A 9,855-nucleotide genomic window follows, 5' to 3' on the forward strand; every position below is an offset into this window, starting at 1 on the left:
GAACACAGAATATAAAAGAATAAAGAAGAATAAATAAAATGCTGACAAGAAACTAAAATGATAATCTAATAATAAACCTCATAATATATTTCCATTAATTAATAAACTCTTTTGATACAACTGATCATTCAAAATACAACTCGGGAATCCACACTGTGTGGACCCCTAGAAAATCCAAACTAAACAAATGACAGTAATCTAAAACAGGAAACTGAATCATAAAGGAACTCCTATGTAGCATCGGAAGAATGAAGTAGACTGATCTCCGCTCAGCACGAACAACCTCTACTCGTGACGAACACCTGAAAAATAATGGTGGGTCAGGCCCACAAACAAGTTCTACTCTACTACAGTCCAAGCAGAGATCCGATACACGTATACATCCTAGTCAATCCAACAGTAACTAGTAGTCCGTATATATATATATATACACACTAAAGAAACCTTACTAGACTATAGGGTTGTCTCAACCTGAATAGTAGGTAACATGCAAAACGCACATATAGTGGGCATGAGTACCTAGACCTACCAGGGTACACAATTACACTATATCTAACTACACATCCCTGGCGATATACGCGCCCTAACCATTGATCCTGAGACTCAAGCTCATATCATGGCACCATACTTATATATATAAAATCTAGTAACCATCCTATCCAGTTTAAATTAATCCTTCATAAGTCATTCAACTTGTTCAGCTGACCTGACTTGAATATAAGTAGGACTTAACATTTTAGTTAATCCATTCCCTTATATAATAAATTAATCCTCCATAAGTCATTCAACTTGTTCAGCTGACCTGACTTAAATATAAGTAGGACTTAACATTTTAGTTAATCCATTCCCTTATATAAAATAGGTAGGACTTAACTAATAAGTTAATCCATCCCTAGAATGCCACCGTCCCATACTGGTGCATTAAACCACACAATTCAACAATTGATGTAACAATTAAGGAAATACATCAAACATTCCATAAATAACTATGATAAATATGATATCAAGTTATCACATAATAGGAATGACTTATTATTTCTTTAAACTTCCTATATCATATGTCCTACACAAACTGAATCTTATACATGATGATATTTTATTATACCGTTAAATAAGGATTCTCTATATCCAATTCATCCTACACATTTAATCTCAATTGCTAAAATATTTTAAAAGATTAAATCCATTCGTTTGTTTAAAACATTCAAATAGCAAGCATCATTATGATTGAGTTTATTTAAATTTATTAAAACCCAAACCTAGTCCCTATTTAATGTTCAGGAATCCTAGGCATGTTTCTACGTTCCATCATTCCACAGATATGAAAAATACATAATTTAAACATGTAAAAATTCACATAAGAAATCAAATCAAAATCATGCATTTTATCAATTCATAACACAAGAACAGATATGAACCAATTTCATAAAACCTATGTTCTAACCCAATTAAACATGCATAATTATTTAATTTTATGTGTTTAATAAATTCTGGAATTTCCTAGACATGTACAGAAACACGAATCAAAGGAAAGAGATAGAAGAAGAACTTGCCTTAAACTTTCGGATCGAAAGTTAAACTTCTTCTTCCTTGATCTTCTCTCAATAGGATTTTTCTCCTCATTCCTTCCTTTTCCTCCTTCCCTCTCTAACACTTTCTCTCCAGTATATATCACGTGAATATTTCTAACCCCTTTTTACAACCTATAGCTATATATTTATAGGCTAAATAAAATAACCCTAACCCTTTTCCCAATCCAAGTCAACTAAAAAAAAAATGAAAATAAAAATATTAAAAAGGTAAGCAAAATATGTTACGTATATAATTTATGTATATGTTTATTAAATAAATAAATCATACACATTCCATTATTTATTAATGGATTATCCAATAATATTTAAGTTACCATAATATTATAAAGTAACTTAAAACATAACACGTATCAAATCTATGTATATTTTTATTATTTAAATAAACATATAAATCAGATTAAATATTACTACCCAAATTACCATAAAAGTAATTAATAAATTACTTTCTCTTTTATATATATATTAAAAAGGTAAGTAAAATATGTTAAGTATATAATTTATGTATATGTTTATTAAATAAATAAATTATACACATTCCATTATTTATTAATGGATTATCCAATAATACTTAAGTTAACTTAAGTTACCATAATGTTATAAAGTAACTTAAAACATAACACGTATCAAATCTATGTATATTTTTATTATTTAAATATAAAACATATACATCAGATTAAATATTACTACCCAAGTTACCATAAAAATAATTAATAAATTACTTTCCTTTTTATATATGTATATAATATATATCTATATATATACATACATTATCCATGGGTAATAATCCATACACATCCAACCTCCTATCCAAGTAGTCCATGGGACCCCATTGGTTGGCCCATTACTACTAACCATAACCATAAAAGAAAAATAAAATAAAATAATAAAAGAAAAGAAAACATTTAATTTACAATTAATCAAAACACCATTTAAGCACATAATCTAATTAAACAATTAACACATAGACAAATACAAATAATACATAGACACATAATCAAATAATCAAGTAATACCTAATTCAATTAAACACATAAGCAATTAGTCAAATAATTAATTAAATAATTAAAAAATACAATTAAAACAAATAAATAAATACTGAGACTATCCTTTTAAAATTAGGGGTATTACAAATGCTGAGACTATATTCCATGTTATCGATGCGAAGACCTCCTATAACTTATTACTAGGGCGACCTTGGGTCCATGGAAATGGCGTGGTTTCATCTACCTTGCATCAATGCTTCAAGTTTTATAGGAATGGCATAAAAACTGTATTTACAGATGATAAACCATTTGCTGAGGCGGACTCGCATTTTGCAGATGATAAATTTTACTCTGACTCTAATACACCAATGGAGGTTCTTCCAACGGATATCCCTTCAACGGGTAAAGTAGAATTGAGAAAGGGGAAAGAAGTCAAACTCACTTCTATGGAATGCATCACACATAAGAAAGTCGTGACTTCTACACAAGAGTTTGGATCATCTTCGAATGTCTTTAAGAATAAGTCTGTCTTCAAGTATGTGCTAAAATCTATAAGGAAGAAAGGACAATCACCTTCTGTTGAGATTGTTGAGATGAAGGAAACAAAGACAAAGCCCATCCCCTCTTCAATGAGAGAAGATTCACAAACTCTTAGAGAAGACTCAACAATTCCTATTGTAAAGATTAAGAAGTCCAAAATTGCTAAACTGCCACTAAAAGGGTTCGCCTTTGGATCTCATGATTCAACAAAACAAAGTTCGCTTCCTCGTCAAAGGACAATAAAAGGATTCGATCCAAATGCATACAAACTCTTGGCCAATACAGGGTATGATTTTGAAAATCCTGCGGAGCTTGGGCAACTCAGCCCTGAACTCACTGGCAAGAAAGTACATGGCCTTAATGAGACACAAAAGGAGCTGCGAGATCAAGGACATAGGATCAGTCCACCTAAAACTGGTTTAGGTTTCACGCCAAGCGAGCTTATCCGAGTCCCCATGGGAAGAAGGGATAAGAAAGCAAGTACACAATACATCAGTGTTAAGGAAAATGAAGAAAATGAAGAAAATGAGGATCAACAACCTGTTTCACAAACCTCAGTGTTTGATCGAATTAAAGCGCCAGTTTCCCGCAATTCTGTTTTTGAAAGCTTGAATATAATAGGCCAGATGCATAGATCATCTCCTCATGGCAACCATGCACCTCATTTTTCTGTGTTCAACAGGTTAGACGTCAGTGCTCAGAATAAAGAAGTGTCAAGTTCTCAGTCACGAAGGTCTGTCTTTTCCCGGATTGAAGCCATCAATTCTATATCTAAAGACAAACAAAACACAGTAAAATATGAGAAAGTTCAACTCAAGATAGAAAAAGATGATGGCGTTCAAAGCCTAGTTTCGTCTCGAATGAAGTGAAAAGTGGAGCTCAAAGTGAATGCTGATAGAGTATTAACGGTTAAAAGATGAACCATCATATGCACGGAGCCTTTAGAGTAAGAAGATGAAAGGAAAGATGAAGGAAAATGACTTATGCTATTTCTTACCATATCACAGTGGAGGAAGATGACTCAGAATCAGATTCTAATGAAGAAGACTTCAAGGAAGTGCCTCCAACACTTGAAGACAGGGGGCAAGCTACCATTAACCAACTCAAGGAGATTAACTTAGGATCAGTCAAAGAACATAAACTAGTCTTCATCAGTGCATTCTTAAGCCCTCTAGAGGAGAAAGGTTATGTTGAGTTGTTATTCGAGTATAGAGATATTTTTGCTTGGACATACAAAGAAATGCCAGGCATCGAACCTTGGGTCGCAGTCCACAGCCTGGCAGTTAAGCATGGTGCACGTCCAATTAAGCAATCCCAATGTTTTTTTAGGCCAGAGCTTATCCCAAAGATTGAGGAAGAAGTCAACAAACTCATTGATGCAGTTTTCATTCGAGAGGTTAAATACCTGACGTGGATTTCAAGAATTGTCCTAGTCAAGAAGAAAAATGGGTAAATACGAGTTTGTGTAGACTTATGTGATTTGAATTCTGCATGTCCAAAAGACAATTTCCCTCTACCTATCACTGAACTCACGGTAGACGCAACAATGGGACACGAGGCTCTTTCTTTTATAGATTGTTTCTCCGGCTATAACAAGATTAGAATGTCTCCTAAAGACGAAGAGTTAACTGCTTTTCGTACTCCAAAGGGGATATATTGCTATAAGGTGATGCTATTCGGACTTAAGAATGCTGGTGCTACCTATCAACGGGCCATGCAAAAGATCTTTGATGATATGTTGCATAAAAATGTAGAATGTTATGTGGATGACTTAGTTGTCAAAAACAAAGAAAGAAGAACTCACCTTTAAGATCTTTGCATAGTTTTCAATCGATTAAGGAAGTTCCAACTTAAAATCAATCATCTCAAATGCGCATTTGGCGTCATATTAGGAAAGTTCCTTAAGTACATTGTCCGACATCGCGGCATTGAAGTCAGGCCATCCAAGATTAAGGTCATTCAAAAAATGCCACCGCCCAAAAATCTGCGTGAACTGCGAAGCCTCCAAGGACAACTCGCTTTCATTCGTCGGTTTATTTCGAATTTGGTAGGGCGGTGCTAGCCATTTAGCTGACTTATGAAGAAAGATGCCCCTTTTATATGGGACCAAGCTTGTCAGAATGCGTTAGACAACATCAAGAAATACCTACTTAATGCCCCGGTGTTAGGAGCTCCCACACCTGGAAAACCGCTTATATTATACATTGTTGCTCAAGAGGAATCGCTTGGGGCTCTCCTAGCACAAAATAATGAAGAGAATAAGGAAAAAGGCTTTATACTATTTGAGTTGGAGGTTGACTGCAACAGAGCTCAAATATCCTTCAATTGAGAAGACTTGTCTCGCGCTAGTATTTGCTTCCCAGAAATTGAGACATTATTTTTTGGCTCACATCGTACACGTGATTGCAAAAGCCGACCCCCTCAAGTATGTCATGTCAAGACCTGTTCTCTTTGGGTGACTAGCAAGGTGGTCGATTTTATTCAATGAATTCGAAATCTTGTATGTCCCGCGAAAAGTAGTTAAAGGACAAGCCCTTGCTGACTTCTTGGCTGATTATTCAATACCAGCCGATTAGGAAATTTCTGAAGACTTTCTTGATGAGGAGGTTTCTTTGTTGATGTCCTTCCGCAATGGATGATGTTCTTTGATGGTGTGGCGCGGTCCGATGGAGCAGGGCAGACATGGTGTTCGTTTCTCCACAAAGACAAATTTTTCCATATGCTTTTTCGTTTCCTGAAAATTGCTCAAATAATATGGCTGAGTATCAAGCCTTGATAATTCGCCTCCAAATGGCAAATGAAATGAAGATTTCAAGTATCGAAGTTTATAGTGACTCCAAGTTAGTAATCAACCAACTTTTTAGGGAATATGAAGTCAAGAAAGATAACTTGATTCCATGTTTTTAGTACGCTTCCAATCTACTTAGTAGATTTGACAACATTGTCTTAGAACATGTCCGAAGGGAAGAAAATTACTTAGCAGATGCTTTGGCTAACTTGGCCACAACAATGGCATTGGGAGAAGCCGAGGCAATTACCGTCCCAGTATGCCAACAATGGGTATTGTCGCAGTTGCTCGAGGCCAGTTGGAAGAAACGAATGTAATCTCTATTCGGATCGTGGAAACTGAAAACTGGAGACGACCCATTATAGATTACTTAGAACATGGGAAGTTTCTTGTAGATCCTCGACATAAAACCGAGGTACGCCGAAGAGTACCATGATTTATCTTTTACAAAGATACATTGTTTCGATGCTCATACGAAGGTCTTTTTTTTCGTTGTCTCGGAGAAGATGAAGCAACTCAAACAATGGTGGAAGCACACTCGAGGGTCTGCAAGGCTCATCAGTCAGGTCCTAAGCTCCACTTCCGAGTAAAAAGAATGGGATACTACTGGCCAACTATGGTTAAAGACTGCATGGATTACGCAAAAAAGGTGTCAGGCTTGTCAATTACATGCCAATTTCATCCACCAACCACCTGAACTCTTATATCCTATAGTTGCGTCTTGGCCATTTGATGCATGGGGATTAGACGTGGTCGGACCTTTCTTGAAATCTTCCAAAGGTCACGTATGTATCCTCGCTGCGATAGATTACTTCTCGAAATGGGCCGAAGCAATCCCGATCAAGCAACAAAATAAAGAAACTGTGGTGGTCTTCATTAAAACCAATATCATTTTTTGATATGGCGTGCCCCGTCATATCATCACTGATAATGGGTTACATTTCAAAAACAAGTTGATGAGTGATTTATGTGAAAAGTTTGGTTTTAAACAGCACAAGTCTTTTATGTACAACGCGCCAGCAAATGGACTAGCGGAAGCTTTCAATAAAACTCTTTGCAATTTATTGAAGAAAGTAGTTATTGATATGATGATTGTTATGTGTGTGCTTAATTATTGATTGAATTGTTGGTGTATTGATTTTATTGGTATGGTGTGACTTGATTGTAATTTTTGTTTTATTTATTTGCTTCATGTAATTAGTTTTTAATTTAAGCGTTTATTTAATTATTTTATTTATTTAAATTAATTGGATTTGGGCTTAAGGAAAGTTGGACCAAAAGATATGGTCTTGGGCTTGTATGAAGCCTTATTGGGTTAATTAATAAAGGCCCATTGTTATTTAATTATTTAAATGATCAACTTTGTATTAATTATAAATATATATATATATATAATCATATATAAATATAATTAATTAATAATTGTTATGGAAAATATATATATATATATATATATATGGAAGGTGTATATATATATATATATATTTAATATAATATATATTTATAGATATAAATTATTTAAAGATTATTATTTTAATTCATAGTCCTAGTTGGAATAGGATTTAGATTTTAATGTGTATAAATATACACATAAGGTTTTAGAATTAAAAGTTTACACGTTAGAAAAATAAGGGAGGAAGAGAGAGAGGAAGAAGAAGGCCGACAAAGAGAAGGCAGAATCTGAAAAGGAGGACGTTTGGATTGGAAGAGACAATCAAAGCTTGAAGCGTCGGTTTCGTTTCGAAACCTTCAGACGAGTTTTCTCTAACTTTCCTCTTAGAACTCATAAGGATTTCACCTTGAGTGTCAAGGCTTTAATTAAATTTATTAATTAAATACCGATTAGTTCAAATGAATTAAAAGTATGAAATATTATATATATATATTTTTTATATATAACTTTGGATTTTAAATTGATCAATGTATGGGTTATATTTATTTTTAAACCAACTGTTATGCATGATCTATGACCCAAGAGGGTTATTTAGGGTTTATAGAACTTCGGGGAATTTTATATAGTTTTTTTAGAATTTTTTGGTATTTTTTTATATTTGTTAGGAATTTATTAGATTTATTTTTCCTATTTTTTTGGAAGAATTATATATATATATATATATATATATATATATATATACATATACTGTTGATATATATATATATATAGAAGCTTCAGTAGAAATCGCTTCTGTAGGAATCGGCGCATCAATAGGATGTAATCCAGTGCAGCGCTATATATATATGTTACTATGCATGCGGATCGTGGCCCTTGGATTCGGCTAATGGGGGATGGTTGATTCGGTATGGCACGGCACATGAAAAACATGGTGTACACTCAAATAATGGCTGTTGGATTAAATGATGAAGGTGGATGATCCAGCGCATCGCGATACATGAAGATCTAGTGTGCGCATGCATCTGGACCGTAGATGTAGTCTAATCAACTTAGAAATAATCTAGTGTGGCGCGAACCATCAGGGTTGATGCAGCAGGGAATCATAGTGCGCCATGTGTCGTATTTAATCTGGTGCGGTTGCGCTCACAGTAGTGTTTGAGCTCAGCCAATTATTTTGCCTGTTTGTGACATAAAATTAAAACGGTCATAACTTAGTCATCTTAAATCGAAATTGGGTCATACTTGAGCTCAAATTCAAGGATTTTTCGTGCTCTTTCCAATGGTACCAATTTCATTATCAGATTCCTATCATACTAAGGGATATTTACATTTTAATGAAATGGTGTTGGAAAATTATTTAAACTGATATGGAGTATTTATGGGAAACCATTTGTGACGATATTTAGTGACGTTTAATTTGTGTAAATGTCATTAATTAATAGTTTGGTGATGGAAGGAGTTATATATATACTTAATTATATATGTGTATATATGATTTAATTAATTTATGTGTAGGATGGAAGGAACTATATGTATATACATATTCATTAATGTATATGTATATATGATTTTAAATAATTAAGGAATATTATTGAAGGTATTATACATATATATATTATATAATATATGGGTATATGTATATATCATTTAAGACAATTAAATTATTATTCTTATTTGATATATTATATTAGGCTGGTTATTAAATTAATCTTATGCATATAATATGCATGAAATGGTTATGTGTGAATTAATTTATTTTTAAGTTTAAAGTTGATACATAGTTGAATTGTAGGTATGGATGAGTTGCCATAGGCGTAAGTATTTTGCCTAAGTATTTGTATGAATAAAATACATATACAGAAAGTATGGTTGAATTGTTAATTTAAAAGTATAAATATATATACTTAAAGGAGGCATGGTTGAGTTGCCAATATATAAATAAATATATTTATAATGGCATGGTTGATTTGCCAAATGTGTAAATAAATATACTTGTGGAGGCATGGTTGATTTGCCAATGTATAAATAAATATATTTAATGAGGCATGGTTGAGTTGCCAATATATCAATGAAAATATTTATAAGGGCATGGTTGATTTACCAAAGCGTAATTAAATTGTTACGTGTTAGATGATTAAAATATCATCTATGGTTATTGTATGTATAGACTGGATTATGATTAGATATTCTTAAATTAGAATAGTCTAGTACTTACAGGTTAGTGTATTATTTTATGCATATTAATAAAATAATATTGGTGGAGATATGGATGATTTGTCAAAGCTTAGATTTTGGATTTGTGATTTAAATAATTAAAATCATTATCGGGTTTGGGATTAAATATAATATTTTTTTTATTATAATTTATTATTTAAATGATTAAACACTGACTAGGATGGGATTAAGGTTAAAAGAGTTTCTTTTTAAAATAAATGGTAAATTGGTCTAGGAATGAGTATTATTTTAATAATTATTTAATAGGTATGAAAATTTAATAAACCTATTAATGGATGTGATTAGTATAATATATATAATTATATATAAACATGTATATCGTGC

Source organism: Cornus florida, unplaced genomic scaffold, assembly GCF_030987335.1.
Source record: "Cornus florida cultivar Cherokee Brave unplaced genomic scaffold, ASM3098733v1 CherokeeBrave_3.0.0_Hap2_Chr11, whole genome shotgun sequence".
In the NCBI taxonomy this organism is placed as follows: domain Eukaryota; kingdom Viridiplantae; phylum Streptophyta; class Magnoliopsida; order Cornales; family Cornaceae; genus Cornus; species Cornus florida.